Source organism: Stenella coeruleoalba (genome assembly GCF_951394435.1).
Source record: "Stenella coeruleoalba genome assembly, chromosome: 3".
NCBI lineage: Eukaryota > Metazoa > Chordata > Mammalia > Artiodactyla > Delphinidae > Stenella > Stenella coeruleoalba.
The window spans coordinates 28,217,160-28,238,198 of NC_137148.1; the positions used below are offsets into that span (position 1 = coordinate 28,217,160).

General features: G+C 44.5%; 1 pseudogene across 1 annotated transcript; it reads right to left on the reverse strand.

Moving 5' to 3' along the window:
* Nucleotides 1-16,469: 16,469 nt before the first annotated feature.
* LOC307184240 (heterogeneous nuclear ribonucleoprotein D-like) lies at nt 16,470-17,560 on the reverse strand (annotated as a pseudogene). Its single transcript has 2 exons — nt 17,117-17,560; nt 16,470-16,807 (listed from the first exon to the last, which is right to left on the reverse strand). The product of its transcript is annotated as a heterogeneous nuclear ribonucleoprotein D-like (transcript).
* Between the last annotated feature and the right edge of the window lie 3,479 nt (nt 17,561-21,039).

The following is a 21,039-nucleotide window of genomic DNA, read 5'->3' on the forward strand; positions in this document are numbered from 1 at the left end:
TCCAAGGAGCCTGGCCTGTTTTCCCAGAGGAGAGTTCACGTTCATGTTCTTAGCCACAGACTTTGTTTTCAGTCTATTTGTGCCTTTCTGCTGGGCCATTGATCAGAGGGACAGCCATAAGGCCCACCCTGGAGAGCAAGGTTTACCTTTCTCTGAATTCTGTGTGTGGGTGGGAAGGGGGCCCCATCACACCCAGGATACAGCAGAGTCCCTGGGGCTGCCACGAAACGACCCAGAGTCTTTGACGGGGGCAGTCCTCGGGCACCACTGCGCATTCTGCCATCAGCCCCTCCCAGACCTTCTCCTTGGGTTTCTAAATGACTCTTCATTCCTTTTTTCTGAAAAGAAGAAGAAAGTAACCTTAATTGCACTGGTCTCGGTGTCCACCCCCTGGGAGCCCCCCACGTGTCCTAAGGGAATCCCTGCCTCAGAGCTGGAGAGGCGAGGCAGCTTTTAGTAAGCCAGGCCCTGCGAAGGATGCCAGGATGACATGCATCTCAGCACGTAGCCCCGAGGAGACTTTCGTGGGCCTTGCAACGAGCCATTCATTTCTTATTCCACAAACATTTAATCGGGAGCTACTAAGCACTGGAGAGGGAGGGGACGTGACCCCCGGCAGCTGTCTGGTGACTGGATCCAGAGGCAAAGCTTTGAGAGTCTGTGCCTGCACAGCAAGTCCCAGCAACCACTGCCCACATCGCAGACAGGCAGGCAGCGATGGAGAGAAGGGGAGACGAAGTCGTTGGGTGCTGGTGAATTTCATTCTGCCGCAAAGTCCTCCCCCTACCTCCGGAATGACCCCAATTCTGTTGGACGCCTTCCTATAAATAAACAACGGAGTTTATCCAGAGTGCCGACAGACCCTAAAGTCAGAATTGATTTGAGCCAGAGGGGATTGTGAAGGTTTATTATGTTAAGATAAGGAAGTATGAAACCGGATGCAGCACCGAATAATCATCATGACTTTAAGGCGGTAATAATTACTTTGTGCAGGAAGGGAGAGAGATGAGTTTCTTCCTAAACATAAAGATTAATGTTCCTTTACAGTTTGTAAGCTCACATTCTTGACAGACCACTTAAAGGAAAATTGTGTCAACTCTGATTTTAAGTTGTAATTTTTCTGCATCTCCAAAATTTAATATATTTCCCATAAACATAAATATTAAAATGTACATCATTTACTAATTCTCTTGTAAGGAGGATTATCCTTTCTTCTGAGTTTATGTGCTTTGCAATTAGGTGTTAAAATGAAAGTGAAAGGATGATGATAGTAAAGAATAGCTGCTTTTTAAACTATCCTTTTGAGATAAAATAAAAAGTTGACAATCCTATGTTAATCCCCCATATTTGTCCTTAACTTTTTATTATTCTTTATTATTATAATAATATCATATAATGTATTTTATTTATTATATATAGTATTAAATAATGTGATTTATTATATAATATGATAGGAATGTTATTGTTATTAATCTAAACATTTATTATTATTTAAATGGCAGAGCAAATATGTACCTAACTGCCTCATTCTTCTTAGAAAATCACCACCACCACCCCATACCCCCAAAAATCAAGAAACAGAAATGCAGCTTCCTCTGTGATGAAACTAAGCAACATCTGTGACCCCAGCTGATTCCAGCTGCCGTATCTGGAGAAAGGCTGCCAAACTTGCTGCTATTCAAACACGAGTGCATGGAGATGGGTAGAGAGATGGTGGGAACCAGAATCAGCAGAGCCAGGTTTGTCCCTTACAAGAAGTTGAGGGAAAAAAAATAAGAAGTTTGGAATGTGATGCTGGGACAGGATTCACTCAGACTCCCCATATTTGCAGGAAGCAGGCTGTTGACGAGCCAGGATGGAAGAGTTTCCACATTGCATTATGAAGAGCCCCATAGTGGTTGCCATCTGCTGGCTGGAGAGAAATAAAGGCTAACTACGCACCCACTCAAATAAGCTCAAGTCTTTAGAAACTGCACTGCAATTCAGGGAGAATCCTGTGTGTCAGGAAGCTCAGCATGTCAGATATCAAGTGCTGAGTAACAAACAACCCCCAACCTAATAGCTTAAAAGAACATCCATTTTATTTGCTAAAGATCCTGGGGGTCAGCAGTTTGCACTGGGTTCAGAAAAAAAGTGGTCTCTCCTGGGGTCACTCATGAGGCAGAAGTCTTCCTGTTGTTTGGCCGGAGCTGGTCTTAAATGGTGTCCCTTGTGTGTCTGGCAGTTGGAGCTGGAAAAAGAAATTCAAGGAATTCAGCCTGCCTCAAACTTTCTCCATAACAACTTGCAAGACTAGAAGTCAATAGAGCAATGCCTTCCAAGTTTTAAAAGGAAAAAGTGACCTGGAAGTAAGCCTACAGAAAAATGTTTTTAAATGTACAAGAATTCAAGGAATATAGCTTCCATATGCTTTCTTTGAATTAATCACTAAAAAGTGAAGTTTAGCCAACTGTTATGGGCTGGACTGTGTACACCTCCCCCTCCCACACACAACATATTTATATATTGAATCCTAACCCCCAGTGCCTCAGAATGTGACTGTATCTGGAGATTGGGTCTTTAAAGAGGTAATTAAGTTAAAATGAGATCATTAGGGTGGGCCCGAATTCAGTGTGACTGGTGTTCCTATAAGAAGAGGAAATTTGGACAGAAACACATATAGAGAGAAGACGATGTGTAGACACAGGGAGAAACTGGCCATCTACAAGCCAAGGAGTGAGGCCTCAGAAGGAACCAACTCTGCAGACACCTTGATCTCAGACTTCCAGCCTCCAGGATAGAGAGAAAATAAATTTCCGTTGTTTAAGCCACCCCATCTGTGGTACTGTGTTATGACAGCCCTAGCAAACTAATACACCAACTAAGAAAATTAGGGAAATTAATGAAGAAAGAAGTGAGATGAACATTGAACCATTTCACCACAGGGCTAAGTCTAACACAAATGTGGTCAAATGTTACCCATGGGCTGAACATTTGTTAAGTGTAGAAATCCGGCATTAAGGGACTTGGGTTCCACTTGCGCCCAGGCCCCCAAGTAACTGTCACATTGGGACAGGCAGTTGTGTTCACTGGGCCACACTGGGCTCCAAGGTAAGGAATGACTTTCAAAGCAGGCTCTAGAGTTCTAGGCATTTGAAGCAAGAACCTCAGGGACTTCCAAGAAAATGAGGAGGTGACTCTGTGGGGTCTAAACCCTCCTCCACTTCACGGGCAGCCCCAGGCCTGCTCAGTGAGATTTCATGGAGGGGAGTTTGTTGTGACTAAGGAAGCCCTGAACCCCAGTGACCTGGATCACTCCTGAGTTCCCTTCCAAGTCAAAAAGCTATTAGCATCTTCAGGTGGTTTCACCGCATTAGATTTAAGCAATGTAAGGACATGTTGGTAACTTCTATAGGGTTTGTCACCTCCCACGCTTCTAGCCAAGACCCACCACAGGGGCACAAGCTTGGGTCCTCCTCCTTCGGGACAGGCCTATCACAGGAGACGGATGCTGCTGCTGAGGACAGCGTGGGGTGACCCCAGGAGCCAATTAGGGGGTGAATCCGGGCACCTCAGTGGAAGGATCAGAGTGACTGCCAGCCCTGATGAACAGGACTGGGCTCTGTTGGAGGCATTTTTGCCAAAGCAAGTATTTGTCATTGTCACTCTCCTCCCCGCTCCTCAGCCAATGGCTTGGTTCTAGCAACCAGGCCTCGGTGGGGACAGAAATTTTCCTTAACAAGCAAATGAACAGCAAAAAAGCTTTCGCAGCAACGTGAATGGGCCTTGAGATGATCATACTAAGTGTAGGAATTCAGAAAGAGAAAGACAAATACCATATGCTATCACTTATATGTGGAATCTAAAATATGACACAAATGAACCTACCTACGAAACAGAAACAGACCCACAGACATAGAGAACAGACTTGTGGTTGCTAAGGGGGCGGGGGGGGAGGGATGGATTGGGGGTTTGGGATTAGCGGATGCAAAGTAGTATATACAGGGTGGCTAAACAGCAAGGTCCTACTAAACAGCACAGGGAACTATATTCAATATCCTGTGATAAACCATAATAGAAAAGACTATATATCTGTATAACTGAGTCACTTTGCTGTACAGCAGAAATTAAACACAACATTGTAAATCAATGATACTTCAGTAAAATTAAAAAAAAAAAAAGCTTCTAAGAGGCTGACATCGAATTTTTCCTCAAACTCTCCTTAAGGAGCCTCATGGAAGGCAACACCCTTCACATAAGGGGTACCATCACACGCTTCCCTTTCTTAGGGGGAGAAGTCTTCTCTTCCTCCTCAGGAGCTCTGGAGGCCTTCTACTGGACGACAGGGATGTTCTCACGGTGTGTGGCGTGCAGGGTGAAGGAAGAACGGACGGCCAGAGAGCGTGAGTGAGAATTGTGTGACGAGAGACTGCCAGAATGTTCCTCTGGGACTCACGTTCTGGATGCAGCCGTTGTTTCCCTGCCAAGAAGTTTCAGACAAGTTCACAGACCACCATGAACTTGCAAACAAACTGTTAATAAAGAGGCTTCCAGCTGGGCCTGAGCAGGAAAGGGAGAGACCCTGAGGCCATTCGCCAAACAGAAACAGAAAAACAAGTGGTCCTCCGAGGACAGGGGGCTGAACATTAACCTGTGAGCCGGGGAGCCCGGAGGTCACAGGAAATGGTCAGGGCTCCACAAAGGCTTCAGAGGCGGGCAACCAACAGGCCCTGGAAGGCAGCCAGGAGGACGGAGATCTCTTTTACTGGGCTTCTAATGGCTCCTCTGAGACGCAGCATTGGAGGAGAATGAGTAGTGCAGCCAGTGAGTCTCCACAGCGCAACTTGGACGTATTTTTCAAGTGATTTAAGAGCCTTGGTTGCCTCTGAAAGGGAACACAGGGCAGCTGGCCCATAAAACCGCTGCACTCTGGGGTTTGGAAAAATCCTCTTCAGAGAGAGTCAGAACAGCCCCAGGGGGTGACGGGGACCAGAGCTCAGGCTAGTCGGGGAAGCATCTGTCACGAGGGTGGCGGGGTCAGTGAACAAGACACCTCATCAGTGCTGCGGATTTCCAAATGGGCGGGAGCGCGGTCCCTCACAGAGGCTTATTTCCGTTTCCTGGGTGGCCTGAGACATAGCAGTCCCCTCAGAGGAGGCCATCACTGTGTGTGTTGTCTGGGAAGCAAAGCAGGACATTCCGGGCCACGGTCCATGCAGGTCCCACGCTTTGCCACGGAGGATTCGGTTCTAACAGACCCCACAAGTGGGTTCAGATTTCAACTCCCAGCTGAGCCAGAGACTTCTAGTTGTCAGTTCTTTCTGGAAGCCAGCGCTTGTGCAATGTGCTACTTTTAGTTACCAGTTTATTCTGCTCCCTCCTCTTCTCCCACATTTAGAACATCACTTGGTGATTCATTTATGTATTCATTCATTCAACGAATACGTCAACAGCCATGAGAACGACAGCAATGGTGACATGGTCTGGCACTGCGCCAGCTGCTGTAGGGATGGGCACTGTCTTCCTAGAGCATCAGTTTGATGGAGGAAATATATGTTATTTCTCTGATTTATTTAACACTCCCATAGTGAGTGCCCTGCTGTGCACAGGGCACTGTTCTAAGCACCTAGCACATTTAATCCTCCTCACAATCCTGTGAGGTAGGTGATATTAATATTCCCATTTTACAGAGGAGAAAATAGAGGTACCAAGACATTAAAGTAACCTGCCCAAGACCACACAGCTAGGAAGAAGTTAGTGGCAGACAGTCTGGCTCTAGCCCCCATGCCCTTAAATGTTACACCATTAAAGAGATAAATGAAAATCTATAGACAATACTGGAATGAAGAGTCTTCTCAGTGCTTGGAAATAACAAAGTGGGGATTTTTCACATAGGCTGGGAGTCAGGGTGGATTTCTCTCAAACGGTGACAGAAAGGGGAACGTGTGTTCCACGAGAGCAAAATTACAAAAGCAAAGGCCTGGGGTGAGAAAAGTCTTAGTGAATTCACAGACCTTGGAAGGAGGTCCGTGCTATCAGAGGAAAGTGGTGAGCACCGCGCAGCCTGGGGAGAGATGAGGTTAGAGGGTAGGCAGGGTCAAGCCACGTTCAGTTTCGTTTGGTAGATCACAAGGTAAGGTGAAAGAAAGGGGTGAGGGGTCTGTATTTAAGAAAGCATGCATACATAAATAGAATGATCAAGTGGAGAAGTTGCCAGTATTCATTTTGAAAAGGGTCCTGTGGCGCATTTCACATATATTTGATCCTCCCAACCACCCTGTAAGGAAACAGATCAAATTAACCCCTTTGTGACTGCACTCCGCCCTACCCCTCCCTGATATCAACTCCCTCTCCTTTGGTGCTGCTAGCAGAGCTTCAGTTCTGTTTCGGGGGGGGGGGGGGGCCATGCATCCAGTCCCAGCAAACACCCCCTGTCCTAGCCTACCCCATGGCCAGGGGTGGCCGTGCACACCTTCCTGGCCAATGAGACATTGCTGGGGATTCTGGGAAGCCTTTTGCTTTTCCCAGTTAGAGGCATAAATGTGAGTCCATCACCACTTTCTCTTCCTCTCTTCCTGGAAAGGGACAGGACATCTATAGCTACAAGAGGCATCGTGCAACTGTGATACAACGAGCATAGGAGAAAAGCCAAGAGACTCCGAGAAGCTGCCTCTGAACCGGTACCAACAGCCACCTGCAGCTAGACTTGTTACGGGGGTGAGGAGTCAACTTTTATTCGTTTCAGCCATTTCTGTAACTGAGCATTCTATTACTCGTATGCTCTTCCTAAAGAAAACAACTATTACACTCCAAGCAAACCAAGGATGAGAAAATACTAGACTTACAGAGAAGAGATTTAAACCCCAATTCACCTGAGTCTGCATCCAATGCTCTCCCACTACATTTAAAAGAATTCTTAGCTTGCCTTTGCGGATTTCTATGTGTGTTTAACTTTCTTGGCATAACACTTGCCAGGCCCCAAATCTGCATTGCTCAGAGCCCCTTCCAGGAAGCCATGATTTGAATCAGGTGACCCCACCCTCTTCTAGGGACCAGACAGAAGTCTCTGACCCAATAGCGTCAATGCACACACTAGTCAAAAACCCATGACATGGTCTGCTCGGGAAAAGATGAATTGGCCAAATAAGGATTTCTTTTGCAGGGATTTGAGTTCTGGGAGATTGAAAAAGGAAACAGCGGAGCTGACGTGGGAAGGTGAGACCACCTGGAAGCATCTCGTGTGACCTAAGTTATGACGAAGCACAAACTGTGAGAAGCGGACCTTACGATGCAAAGAAAGGACATCTAGAGCAAAGAAGATGGCCTAATGCCCCAAGAGCAGGGCAGTGGGAACAGTCAACCCAGGGCAGGCATTACCTGGACAGCGTTTAAACACAGTCATGAAACCCGCCCCTAACTGATCTGCTCTTACTATCACTATGCCCTGGCAAGTCTAAATAAAATCAATAAAGAAAACTTTTGTTGGTCTAAGTTCTGAACTATCGCTGTGATTGTTGTTGAGTTTTAATAATATACATGGAAGCTTCTAATGAGTATGCTTTTCATAACGAAGCCTTTGAGAAACACTATAGTCTGCGTGTAAGGTAATTCAGAGAACTTCCAGGTAGTGGTCAGTCCCCACACGTGTAGATCCAGCTACACATATTCGTTTCAAGGATAAATTTTTCACAGTTTAGAACTGTTGAAGCTCTCTTAGGATATAGCTTACTCCTCCAAAGCCCTGGAGTATGACATCTGTCTGTATTTAAATAGTAAATTCAAAATAGACCATGACAGTGCAATCTTTGTAAAGAAGAAGAAACACAGCTTGGGTTACTGCAATTCTGTCACTGCCCATGACCACTGGAGTTTTAAATTTGTGTTTAAAATCTAAAACCATGAAGTATATTATTTTTATTTGGTAAGTGCAAAATTAAATTCATTCGTATATTTTACTGAATTTGAATGATAGCTTTACACTGAAATATATTCTTCTTTCTAAATTGTGAATTACTTGTTTTGCAACTAAAAAATGAATCAAGAATAAAATAATTATTTCTGATGACTATTGAAAATGTTTGTCATATAGAGGAGTGTAGTGTTTTATATGATCTTATCTGTGTGTCAAATATCCCAGGTGCACTGTGGGCTGGATCTCCTCTGCTCGCCCCACCAGTTCGACTTTCCAGCCTTCCCCAACCTAGCCGGACACCAAGGAAGTTGTCCTGGGAGGACCACCTTCATAGCAACCTCACTGCTGGCTTCCCACTGGGCTTGGCCAGTGGGAGCTCTCAGAGGAAGTCAGGAGATCAGGAGAGGGCGAATGAGATGAGGTTATTTGTTCCACCATCTGCTCCCTCCCCAGTCACCCAGTGGGCTGTGTCCCTCTACAGAAAGCCACAGCTGGGACTGTCTCCCTCCCTCTCTGATTCCCTGTAATGGTGCCACCCTCTTCCTCTCATGCCTACACTGTGTCTCATCAGGGTCCCAGAAAGACCGTGGCGCCTTAAATTAGGTGGACGTGAGGAACATCTAACAAAGAAACTCTTTTCAGAAATGGCAACAGGTTCTTGAGAACCCACGTAGGATAGCAGCAGAGTATTCTGGAACTGACACCAGCCAGGTGACGTTGTCACCCGATGGCCTGAAAGGGCAAAGAGAAGGAGCTCTGGGAAAGGACCAGCAAACCCACAGCCAGGGAGTTAGGTGAATAAGTAAATGCCTCAGCCTCCCCTGCATCCTCTCCTCCCGCATCTTACCAGCGCTCGGAAGCTGGGAAGCCAGGCAGCCTGTTGTGTCTCACACGGGCCAGCAGCCTGGGCCACTGAGCAGGGGGAAAAGGGTGGAGAGGAGCTCTCAGGGGACAAAGGGAAGAAATCCAGCACGGGAAGGTAATGGCTGCCCTCTGTCTCCAACCCCAAGACCCTTCACAGGGTCAGTTATCGAGTTATCCAGTTACTGCTTCTCAGTTTCAAACCCACGCTGCTGTTCTCTGCTCTGTAACGCTGGGGCTGGGGCTGGGGCTTCTGTCCTGCCATCTGGCTCTCTCTTTGGTTCTGTTGATAGGAGCTCTACTGGAAAACTGGGAGTCTGAGAAGGAAGAAGAGACTTGCTCCTTCCTGTTTGTTTTTGGTGGGTTTCCTGTTTATCTCCGAGTCCTGCCAGCATCACCCAGCCTTGACTTTCACCCCAGCAGAAAAAGCTCATTCCTGCATCAGCAGCTGTAGACTCCAGTTTCAATTTTTCTACTGCTTGCAGAACTAGCTTCATCGTGCCCCATCCGGGACAGCAATACCAGCCGGCCAGCACCCCTCCTCAGAGGTCTGAGTCCCAGCTCTGTTGGGGCCTTTCTCCAAGCTTAGAGACAGCAGCAGCAATTAATTGAGTGGCAGGTCCCGAGTTTCTGCTCTGTGGGAGCCCTCATATGTTTTACTACTTTCAACTTCTTTCCTCTGTTTCCCCAGCCCTACGGGAAACGGGTTCTTGCTACCGTTCCTTTGCCGTGATTACTTCATGTCCTCTTTTGGACACAGATGAAAGAAGCCTGGATCCCTGAGTCATCAGACGGAGGAAAGCTACCCACCACTCAAAAGAACACAATCACTAAGCTGATATTTGAGCAAGAAAAACCCTTCAATTGTATAAAGCCACTAAAATACAGGGATTCTTTCTTAGAGCAACTAACTGTATATAACTATTATGCCTAAGAGCTTTTTAAAACACATGTTTCTAGACCCCATCCAAAGCACTTCTGGCACTGTGTCTGATAATCTATAATTTTAAAATGCTATTCTGCCTGGTTTGCAAACCAAAGCCTAAATCACCCTGAAGAGATAGACATATATCAGCATTCACCAAGTAGCAACTACCCAAATCATAGATCTGGTACTTAGAAAGAGTTATTCCGTATCCCCAGAATTAACCTTGTGTTTTTAACTGCTCTGCATAATAGAAATATTACTAGTAGACTCAATCTAGAGGAGATCAGCACAAAGTGAGCTGTAGAGGTATTTGCCATTCCCAATAGAAGAGGGTTTTCAGATATACTGATTACCTGCCGGCATTGGTTGCCCTTGAAAACCAGTGCTTTTGCCAAGTATGCAGCAGACGTTGGGCAAATTTACACAGTGACGGACAATTGGTGGGGCTCCTTGACCCAGACAACTCAGGAACTCCCAGCATGAGATGGTCTGACACAGCTTTTCACGCTCCCCTGATTCACACACTTGCTTTAGTCCTTGTGGTTGTTTCCAGGTGACAGCAGCAACTAAGGCATGTACTTGGTGACAGGCATCTTCTTCCCAGGGGTCTCCCACTTCCCAGGGGTCTCCTGGCTTTTGTTCCCAGGACAATTGGCAAGATTTTCTGAATGCAAGCGATAGCCTGGAAGAGAGAGTGAAGGAAAAGGCAGAGCCTGGCTGGGAGACTTCACCCGATGACAAAGGATTACGGTGAATGACGCTGATGGCCAGCAAGTCCCAGCACCGCCCCTGGGCTTCTCAAGGGGCTCTAAGTGATGACTGTGACTGTGTGTCTATACTTAGGGAAGGAGAGCAGAGCAGCTCAAGGGAAAGCAGCCCCTTGACAGGCTCCAGGCAATTCCTTCCTAAGGACTTCATCCTTAATAGAGACCTGGAGAGGTCAAAAAGTCCACCCTCTGCCTTCAAGCAGGATGCGGACCTAAACAATTCACACTGCTCAACAAAAGCGCTCCTGGGAAGCTTACGAGCACGTTCCCACAGCAGCCTGGAATGCCCAAATTAGCAGTAATTATGTCTGCAGAGAGAAACATAGCTTGAAAGAATTATGGGTGTGACTTTTGGCAGGTGGAATGGAATAGAATCAAATATAGAAAACCCTCTGCCTTCCAAAACCCACAACAAAAACACACAAAGGCTTTTAGCATATTGACAAAGTCCCTATAGCCTGGACTAACAAGAGACTGTGATGACTGGGACTTCCCTGGTGGCACAGTGGTTAAGAATCCGCCTGCCAATGCAGGGGACATGGGTTTGATCCCTGGTCCGGGAAGATCCCACGTGCCGTGGAGCAACTAAGCCCATGCGCCACAACTACTGAAGCCTGTGCTCTAGGGCCCACGTGCCACAACTGAGCCCATGTGCTGCAACTGTTGAAGCCCGTGGGCCTACAGCCCGTGCTCTGCAAGAAGAGAAGCCACCGCAACGAGAAGCCCAGGCCCTGCAATGAAGAGTAGCCCCCACTCACCACAACCAGAGAAAGCCCGCGCAGCAATGAAGACGCAACGCAGCCAAAAATAAATAAAATTATTTTTTTAAAAAAATGAGAGAGAGACTGAGATGACTGGATATATAAGAAGACCCCAAATGGCGTATTTTCCCTCATCAGAAATGGGCAAGGGGCATGATGAGGAAGCACATCTTCCAGAGCCATGGGGGGAAACAGACTTGGGAACTACTCCCAGGAGCAGAACTGGGACAGAAACAAGGAACTTTACCTATTTCCAGAGGGGGGAACATCTGACAACAGTTGCCCAGGAGGCTTCAGAATCACTGTGGACCAGTGACTGCTGTGGCCTCACCTCCTTCCCCTGTTTAAATAGGAATATTCTTTCTGATTATGCCCTCCCCGGTTCAGCTTTAATCTTTGGTGTATATAGAGCAATTAACTAGTTTTCTGAGTCATTAGGTATCTATATGCTGCTGTTCAGGATACTCCCTCTGGATCAGCTCGGTGCTTTGTGACCACCTAGAGGGGTGGGATAGGGAGAGTGGGAAGGAGGGAGATGCAAGAGGGAGGAGATATGGGGATATATGTATATGTGTAGCTGATTCACTTTGTTATAAAGCAGAAACTAACGCACCATTGTAAAGCAATTATACTCCAATAAAGATGTTAAAAAATTTTTTTAAATAAAATCTTTTTATTAAAAAAAAATAAAGATACTCCTCGTGGTAGGCAGAATTTTAAAGATGTTCCCCCAAGACTCCTGTCCCCTGCTGTTCAATCAAATACTAATCCAGTTACTGCTGTTAAGGGTCTTTACAGATGTCATTAAGACTACAGCTGGTTCTAACATGGAGAGATTATCTTGGATTTTGTGGGTGCACTCAATCTAATCACACGAGTCCTTAAAAGTTGAGAATTGTCTCCAGTGAAAGCAGAGATGAGACAGAAGGAGAGGTTACAGCACGAGATGAACTTGAGCTACCATTGTTGGCTTTGAAGATGAAGGAAGCCAAGGAATGCAGGTAGATTCTAGAAGCTGAGAATAAACTTCAACCAACAACCAGTGAGGAAACAGGAACCTCAAGCCTACAACTGTATGGAACTGAATTCTGCCATCAACCAAGTGAACTTGGAAATAGATACAGTTCCGGAGCCTCCAGAAAGGATCACATCCCTGCCAAAACCTGATTTCAGCCTGGTGAGACTCTAAGCAGAAGACCATGCTGTATCTAGACTCCTGACAGGCAGAACTATAACTTAATACATTGATCTCATTTTAAGTGACTAAATTTATGATAATTTGTTAAGGCAGCCATAGAAAACAAATACACTCGCTGTCCCATAAATGGCTCTCAAGAAATGACCTCTAGGTCTAGTCGCTTGCCTCTTTCACTTAAAACTCAACAGAGCTACAAGATTCCGATGAAGAAAGATGAGCTTAGCTGATATCTAAGTGGCAACAATGAGAGAGAGCTAAGAAACACTAAGTCACAGATCTGATCTCACTGACTGACGTGAAGACTTCCACCATCATCATTTAAGAACTGTGAAGTCTCCACATTTGTTCAGGTGGGATAAAGGTAAAATGTGTCAGCAGATGGGATTGTGTACAACCCTCATATCTATATGTTTACAGGGAACTGAAAGGCAGTGTTTAAAACAGGTTGCGTGCATTACATGTAGCCTGGAAGAGTGGGAAAATCACCATGTTGTAATTTCTAAACTTCAGTTTTACCTTCTGTAAAACAGAGGTGAAATGATCTCCACCACAGATTACATGTCTTACTGTAGAAGATCAGCCTCATGATATTTACCCAACTTGAGTCATCTAAGCATAACTTTTGTAATTTTTACCATGTCTGCATGTTACCTATTCTATTCTTTACCTAATATTTTCCTTTAATTCACACACTTCGTATTTTTTTCACTTTTGAACATGCAATAAAATAATCACATAGCTATTAAAAGTTTAAAACTCCATCCATGTAATTCCTAAAATTATTTCACATGCTGTTTTTTGAGAAGCTATAAACTGAGACAATCAGAATGTAATAAATAGTAGCATATCCTATACAAATGTAAAGAATGAGTTATATATTTTCAAGCATTATTCAGAAATTTTATTTGGGGATAACAATTCAAAAAACAAAAACACTTCCAGGGCCAGATATATACGTTCATAACATCCTGATCACCTAAAGATTTGTACATTTGTTCAACAGATACCTTGTGAGCGTGTAGTATCCGTGAAGCACTGTGCAAGGCTCTGGGGATAGGAAGGAACAAAAGAGATGCAAATCCACATTCCGGCAGGACAACAGAAATCCATCCAGAAATTACACAAATGATTATTTAATTACAAATGTTACATGTGCTGCAAAGGACTTGCATTGCTAGGTATGTGGTGGCTGTCTCCCCAATTATATTTTGCAAGTACACTAAACTAAACATTCTATGGCAGTTTAAACCATGTCTGCAAACATTTTGACCCTCTTCCCACTGAGTGCCTAGGCCAGTGTCCCCTCCCCTTGAATCTGAGCCCTTGACCAATAGAACGCAGCAAATGATGTCCCATGACCTCTGAGGCTCGGTGTATCAGTCACCTATCGTTTCACAAGAAATTACCCCCCAAATTAGTGACTTAAGGTAACCAAGATTTATTACCCATAATCTCTACGGGTCAGGAATTTGGGAGTGGCTTAACTGGTGATTTTTGTTTCAGGGTCTTTTACGAGGTTTCAGTCAAGATATCAGCAGGGGATATAGTCATTTGAAGGCTTGACTAGGGTTGGAAGACCTTCTTCCAAGATGGCTCACTCACATGGCTGCTGGCAGGAGGCCTCATTTTCTTGCCATGTGAATCTCTCCATAGGACTGCTTGAGCATCACGGTAGAGCAAGTGATTCGAGAGAGAGCAGAAGGCATAATGCCTTTGTGTCCTTATCTCGAAAATCACACACCATCACTTCTACAATATTCTATTCATTAGAGGTCAGTCGCTAAGTACATTCCACACTCAAGGGAGGGAAATTAGGTGCCAATTTTTGTTTGTTTGTTTAAAAAGCCTTTATTCATTTTTGATCAGGGAAAGGACAATCTCAATGTCAACGTGTCACCTAATCATAAATTTGAACTTACAGGATTCACTGCCCTAAAGACACTGCACCTACTGACTTTGACAACATAAAGTGAAAATCTGCTTTCTGTTCCCTAAGGTTGCGTGTTGAAAGAATTAAACAATCCCTTGCAATAGCCAACATTGGTACTTGGCCTAGGTGTAAGGTCAAATGGCAAAACAAAAGCAAAACAAGCCCAAAAGCATTGTAACTGGATAGCCCAGCAAGTACGAACATCATTGGAACAAAGAAAGTTGCAGGCACCAAATAAAACAGAAAAAGGTGGGTTCATTAGTATAAAAAAATTTGCACTTGGTTGAAGGTGAGGTCAACTATTCCACATGTGAATATGTATGCCAATCCTAATGGCTAGCACGGAACCACAGAAAAAAAGACAAAACCCTTAAGTTCAATAACTACACTGAATGTAAAATTCAAAACTTAAATTTACCCAGGACATCCTCCAAAATCTAGAGCTGGACCGTTTTTCTCTTTAATGCACCAGGAAGACCTGTTGTAATGACGTGACTTGGTCACACTTAGATTTGCATTTACATAAGATTTAAGGAAGACCTTTGCCCATGATTCCTTCTTATGTCTGAATATGGATATGCTTAACTACTGAGCTCATGACTAACTGCACCAAAAATGATGATACCTGCTACCATGGCTTTTTCCAAGAACTCACACCACATCACAGTTAACATCCAGTATAGCTCCCTAACAATGCCCCAACAGAAAATATTTTGTTCAGTTTGGTGTTTGCTGTGACATAATAACAATACTAGAATACAATAGAATACCAATATAGAATAGTATACAAGTTAGCTACTCAGCCACTACTTCAAATATTTTAATCTAACTTTTGTTCAAACTTTAATAACTTCATACTTATTTGCCGAAATCCTTGTGTTAAATGTAACTACATCTGATATTCTTAAACTGTAGCTCCCGTAACACAGTTTAAGTGTTTTTCCCCTGGGTATATGTGGACATTTTAATCAATAAAACAAAGTTATGGTATTACGATTAGCCAAAGATCTTTCTAGCAGACCACTGAATACAGCGAATGATAACAAACATCTTTCCAGAGACAAGAACAAAGTAAAATATTTTCTATTCATCAAAGGAGCTACCAGCATGCTTTGTGCCATTGAAAAGTTACTTTTCAGACTTCCCTGGAGGCGCAGTGGTTAAGAATCCGCCTTCCAATGCAGGGGACACAGGTTCGAGCCCCGGTGCAGCAAGATCCCACGTGCCGCAGAGCAACTAAGCCCATGTGCCATAACTACTGAGCCTGCTCTCTAGAGCCCACGAGCCACAACTACTGAGCCCGCGTGCCACAACTACTGAAGCCCGCACACCTAGAGCCCGTGCTCTGCAACAAGAGAAGCCATCACAATGAGAAGCCTGTGCACCACAATGAAGAGTAGCCCCCGCTCGCTGCAACTATAGAAAGCCCGCATGCAGCAACGAAGACCCAATGCAACCAAAAATTTAAAAAAGAAAAATAAATTAAAAAGAAAAAGTTACTTTTCAAAATATAACCAGAAGGCTTATGGTCTGCTAGAAAGCTTCCACTAATCACAACACTGTAACTATACCACAGAAACTTTCATGACAAAGTCTCCAGATATACAGAGAGGAAACAACATTACTTAAAGGTATGATGGAAGCCTCAGTTAACAGGGAAATGAAGCCTTAAAGCATAGAATACACCTAACAAAAAAGGGGAACAGGGTAGACACTGTAGCTGGCTATTCATAAAGCACCACAATTTCTCCCTCTGGATCAACACTCCCTACAAAACAAACTGTGCCTTAATTATTGCTTATTTGAAATTACACTTGTACAGAGTTCTTTAGTACCTGGCGCAGAAAAACAATCACACAAGGAAGCCTTTATTTGGGGTTTAACATGAAATCGTACAAACAAAATTTGTATAAACACAAATCCCCATCGAGTCATAACACAGATAGCAAAAGACAAAGTAAAAACAAAGAAAACTAATTGGTGGCCATACACAGCTGGACACAGTTTTGTCTTGTACACTAGAAAGTCTTTTACAAAATAATCACCTTAGATCAACAGAAGACCAATCTTCAATGTCGTCCTGCAGGATGGGTTACTTCAGCAATCTCTGCCTGTTTTCTCCAACATCCCCCTTTAGTATGGCTGGTAATTATTTTGGTGATTGCCGCCCCCTTGGGATGCCTTGCCACAAGTGCTCTGTCGGCCTCGGCCACGACCCCTAGTACCACGTCGTCCACCAGCTGCAGCACCTCATCCTCCTTTTGGTTGCTTCTGTTGCTGCCTATGTCTTGGGTTGTGCCACTTTGATTTCACAGTTCCCAGAACCAGGTTGATGATACCTGCTTTCTAACAATTTCTTTACTGGCTCTTCAGCTGTATATGTAATAAAACAAAATCCTCTTCTTTCATTTATTTTTGTATCTGTGGAAGTTCAACATTTTCAATCTCTCCAAAGGCTCCAAAATATTCTTCTTTTTTTAAAAAATAAATTTATTTATTTATTTATGGCTGTGTTGGGTCTTCGTTTCTGTGCGATGGCTTTCTCTAGTGTGGCAAGCGGGGGCCACTCTTCATTGCAGTGCGCAGGGCCTCTCACTATTGCGTCCTCTCTTGTTGCGGAGCACAGGCTTCAGACGCGCAGGCTCAGTAGTTGTGGCTCACGGGCCCAGTTGCTCCGTGGCATGTGGGATCCTCCCAGACCAGGGCTCGAACCCGTGTCCCCTGCATTGGCAGGCAGATTCTCTGCCACTGCGCCACCAGGGAAGCCCCCAAATATTCTTTAATTTGTTTTTCCAAAGTATCTGGGCTCAATCCACCTACTAAAACCTTTTTGGAGGGTTCCTTCCCTTTTAAAGCTTTGATTCTTTTAACATCTATGAATCTGCCATCCAGCTTGTGTTCTTTCAGTTCCAGGGCCTTAGCAACACTATCACCATCTTTGAAAAGCACAAATCCAAATACTCTTGATCTTTCAGCAACTGGATCTGTTTTAATTGTGCAGTCTACAACTTCTCCAAATCGAGACAGATATTCAGTCAGCTCTTTCTTGCTTGTATCCCAGCTCAAGCCTCTAATAACCATTTTAGCGTCATCCCGCTGATGCTTGGTCTCACTGATCTTGGATCCCTCTGCGAATTCCTCTCTGTTGCTGTACTCCTTCACGTCTTCATAGCGGCGGAGTTGTCAGCCCGGCGGTGCTGGTCTGCAGTCCGAGTCACGGCAGCAGCAGCCTAGGTGCCACTCTTTGAAGGAAGGAGTATCAAAATATTTGTGGACCTATTTTAATAGTACCATACCTTTCAGAAAAGTGATGCAGCTTCCATGTAGCTTGCTGGTTAGGCCAAAGTTACATAAAACACTTTCTCCATTAGCTGCTATAAAAAACCTCCACATCCTCTAAGGTGGCCAAGCTGTGAGAAAGCCCAGTCCACATGCAAAGACCAGTTGGTGCACCGGTTGACAGTCCAGCTTAGGTCCCAGCAAGCAGTCAACACCAATGAAAGAAAGATGAAGAGATGCTTCCAGATGATTCCAGCCCTCGATTGTTGAGACACCCTCAGCCATCATCTCTCCTAGGCATTGAATTTTCCCAGCTTCCCAGACATAAGTCATCCCTAATTCTAAAATCAGATTCTTCTCAGTATAGAAGGGGTTACAGTATAGCATAGGGATTACATGCAGAGGCTCTGGATTTCCAGGGCCAAGATGCACTTTCTGTGCTGCTGCTTCAAGCCACACGACCTTGGGCAATTTGTGTTAACTCACTGTGCCCCCAGGCTCCTCATCCTTAAATTAGGAAAACGCGTACAGTTGGCCCTTTGTATCCTCAGATGTGGAACTCATGGGTACAGAGGGCCAACTGCGAGGGACTTGTGTATCCACAGATTTTGGTATCCACGAGGGTTCACAGATACCGAGGGAGGGCTGTAAATAAGTAAGTGGGTTTTGAAGATTGAATGGAGCAAGAAATTCAAAATTCTCAGGACATAATGTATGCCAGATATCGTTATTATCATTATTTTGATTATTATTTTTTTTAATTCTCATTAAATCTGTTCCTCTTCTGGTATTTCCCATATCAGCTCATGTCACTCCAGGCTCAACATTAAAAACAACAACAACAACAAAACTTCAATCCCTCCTTCTGTTTCACCAACCATTTTTCTGGATTTATTGATATATAACTGATACATAAAAATTATATATAATTAAGATGTACAACTTGATATACATACAATCACCACAGTCAAGTTAATTAACAGATTCGTCACCCCACATAGTCACCATTTTCCTTCTTTTGTGTGTGTGCCTGTGTGATGAGAAACTTAAGACCCATCCTCTTAGCCAGTTTAAAGTATACAATACAATATTGTTAACGATAGTCACATTGCTGTACATTAGTATGTCCAGCACTGATTCATCTTGCATAACAGAAACTTCGTACCCTTTGACCAACATCTCCCCATTTCCTCCTCCCATTACCCCCTGCTTCTATGAGTTTGACTAATTTTAGTTCATTACAGCATTATTCACAATAAACAAAATATGAAAACAACCTAAATGTCCATCAAGAGATGAATGGTTAAAGAAGATATAATGCATATATACAACAAAATGATATTCAGCCCTTAAAAAGAAGGAAATCCTGCCATTTCAACAACATGGCTAAACCTGGGGCTGGTGTGTGCTGAGTGAAGCAAGGCAGACACAGGAGACAAACACGAACTCATTTAGGCGTGGAATCTAAAATAGTCACCAACTCTTTATAATTGGTTGTCAAGCCTTGTTGATTCTACTTCCATAGCTTCCATTATCTTTTCACTGTCAAAGCCAATTAAGGAGCAGGCCAAGTTCTCCACGGACACCCAGTAATGGAAAAGGGAAAATAAACACCACTAGGAATGATGAAGGTGCTATATCTACCAGAAATATACAGAGCATAGTCGGAAGAAAGGCTTGGACAAGCCTGTGGGGTGGTCGTGAGATAAGCTCTCATCAAAAGATTGTGAGGGGAAACGTTCTGAGTAACTTCTGCCTCACCTGCTTAAAAGGGATGACTTGCTTGAACTTCTCCAACCTGTGATGTAGAACATGAATACGGCTGAGTCTGACTTTGACCATAGAGAGGAAGAAATACATACTTTAAGGGGTGATAGAATAATCAGATGGAAAGAGCCTCGTTCCCTGAATGATGTCACGAAGCAGGTTGCCCAACAGCCCTTACAGCCCAGATCATTACGTGGGAGAGAGAGAAATACACTTCTCTTGGTTTTCAGACCCTGTGTTACACCAGCTTAGCCATTCTGCTAACACAAGGGTCACTGTGACCGGCTCCTTCCATCGGCTGAGGCAGGATAGGCAGGGGCAGGGCTGGGGGGAAGACAAACCACTTTCCTAGATATGGTGCTGGTGGGTCAAGAGTAGAAAATGTGCACATATCTAGACTGACAGCCTGAGAGAGCCTCACATGGCAAGCCTTCCTTGGCAAGGAACAGGCGCAGTACAATAACCCCATGTTCCCCGGAGGAGCACAGGAGTAGCTAAGAGAACTCGAAAGAGCCGGACAGAATCTGTGTGGACACCACCCCATATCAGGCGGGAGTGAGAACAGCTGAGCAGATACAGTGTGGCGAAATATAGATGTCACCTGAATCCCAGACATAATCCCAGGGTGAGGGCAGGAAAACTGAAATGACAGAGATTGTTTCTGCTGCCCAAAGGAATAAGAATTAAAAATAATAATAATAATAAGGCCAGGTATAGAAGCAGAAAGTTGAAGTTCTTGCACATCTAAATTCAGCAACTGAGATTTGTATGCAAACTGAGATGTTATAGCAACTCTGAGAGGACTAGCAACCATTTGTTGAGAGATGACTGTGTTCTTTTTTTTTAAACTTTTTTTTTTTTTGCGGTACGCGGGCCTCTCACTGCCGTGGCCTCTCCCGTTGCGGAGCACAGGCTCCGGACGCGCAGGCTCAACAGCCATGGGCTCACGGGCCCAGCCGCTCCGCAGCATATGGGATCTTCCCGGAGCGGGGCACAAACCCGTGTCCTCTGCATCGGCAGGCGGACCCTCAACCACTGCGCCACCAGGGAAGCCCGATGACTGTGTTCTTGACACCTCAGTTATGTTGGTATCATTATCTGCCTACTCTACGAATGAGAAAACAGAATCTTAGAGATGTTATGTAACATAGCCGAGATCTCCCACTAGGGAGTGGCAGGGCCAGAATTCCAACCCAAGCCACCTGATCTGAATCCCAGGCTCTCAATTAATTAACTAATGTTCAAGGGTAAACACAACTTCAGGTTATTCGGAGGTTCTATTATTTGAAGTTGGATTGCCTGTAAAGGATTGCTATTATGTAAACTTCTTTGACATCAAATACATTTACAGAAAAGTACGCTTAAATGTATGACTCTGTGAATTTTCACAAACTGAACGGCACCCATATAATCAGCACCCATTACAAGAAAAGAGCATGAGAAGAACCCCAAAGCCCCCCACTGTCACCCTTATAGTCACTACGCCCACCCCAAGGCCAATCCTTCTCCCTGAGCTCACTATTCTGTGCTCCATAGAATCAGAGGTTAGTTCTTGCAGACTTTTCCTTTGTGGGTCTGGCTCGCAAAACTAGAAGTCTCCATCCCTCTTTTTAAAGTTACTTCATCACAAAGAAGAAACCAAGGCTTTGCACGCTCA